The sequence below is a fragment of the Salmo trutta genome, chromosome 13 (genome assembly GCF_901001165.1).
Source record: "Salmo trutta chromosome 13, fSalTru1.1, whole genome shotgun sequence".
In the NCBI taxonomy this organism is placed as follows: domain Eukaryota; kingdom Metazoa; phylum Chordata; class Actinopteri; order Salmoniformes; family Salmonidae; genus Salmo; species Salmo trutta.
Window position 1 is genome coordinate 40,604,947 of NC_042969.1, and position 1,546 is coordinate 40,606,492.

The following is a 1,546-nucleotide window of genomic DNA, read 5'->3' on the forward strand; positions in this document are numbered from 1 at the left end:
GTCTTGGTTGGTGTAATTAATTTCCCTTCCGTCATGAGGTTGAGTTACAATATCCAGACTGACACACACAAACAACAATCAATCATGGATCTCACACAAACACATAACATTCCTCTGTTCCTCAATTTGAAATAATTCCTTAACAGTTAACTGATCTATAAGCATAAACAAAACTTGAGACTCATTTCTATATTAGAAGCTTAACCCTTCACAATTTGTTGTTCTTGTTGTTTTCTCTGCATTAAAACTGCAGCGATGATTCTGACATCAGATTCCTCCGGTTCAATAGTCATCGACCCAAAAGAAAGTGTCCAGTTTGAAATTAATATTATAATATTGTTGTTGTTGTATACAAACAACCAATCAGAGCACTACCCTGGAGAGATGGGGCTGCTGAAAGGAAACACTACTGGATAAGTCTCTAATGCCACCCTATTCCCTAAATAGTGCACTACTTTTGAACAAGGCCCATAGTTCAGCCAGGTTACACGTGATACATGTCAGTATTCGACGTCCATCCATGTCTGAGGACATCTGGAGATGATGTGGAAATCGCCCACTAGGGGGCAACGGTGAGTGCTGTTACCTTCAAGTAGGTTTTGGTTTTGTTAGGTTGTTGTGGATGGGGATGGTGGATCGGCGTAAGCATCTGCCTCTAATTACAAAGGTTGCATGTTTGAATCTAGCCATATAGTTTAAAAAATATATTTTTGTTTTAAGCCTCTCCCAAACCTTAACCTTTACCTTAACCATTTGGTGTTAATGCCTACCCTTATGAATATGGATGCAAGTAGATACCCATAGACTTCCAGTCATTGTGCTAACACTACTTAGCACTGGCTCGCAAAACTACCTCTAATTTTCTTTGAACTGGACAGAGAGACTCTTGGGAAGTATCCCTTTAACCCTAACCTTGAAAATTCAGAGTTAATACCTAAAGGGAGAGGGAGGTAGAGCGAGAGAGGGAGAGAGAGAGGGATAGACAGTAAGGGAGAGAGAGAGAGGGCTAGACAGTAAGGAAGAGGGAGAGAGGGCTAGACAGTAAGGGAGAGGGAGAGAGGGATCGACAGTAAGGGAGACAGAAAGAGAGAGGGGGTAGACAGTAGAGAGAGAGAGAGAGAGAGAGAGAGAGAGAGAAAGAGAGGGTGACAGTAAGGGAGAGAGAGAGAGAGAGAGTGAGAAAGGGAGAGAATTAGAGATAAGTAAGGAAGAGAGGGGGAAAGAGAGAGACAGAGTTGTTGAAAGAAAGAGAGAGAGAGAGGAGACAGATGAAGGGAGAGAGAAAGAAATCGAGAGAGTATCAGCTTCCTTCCAGCATGACCACAGCGAGCTTCACAGCCTGTGTTCGGTTGTTCAGCTCAATTAAACTGTGACTCTCCTCCGGAGACGTATAATGGACCACAGAGTCTCAGATCACAGTAAAGATCTCAATAAGGATCAGAGTATTGTACAGCCATATCATCAAGCGCACACACACGCACACACACACACACACACACACACACACACACACACACACACACGCACAGACACACACACACGCACA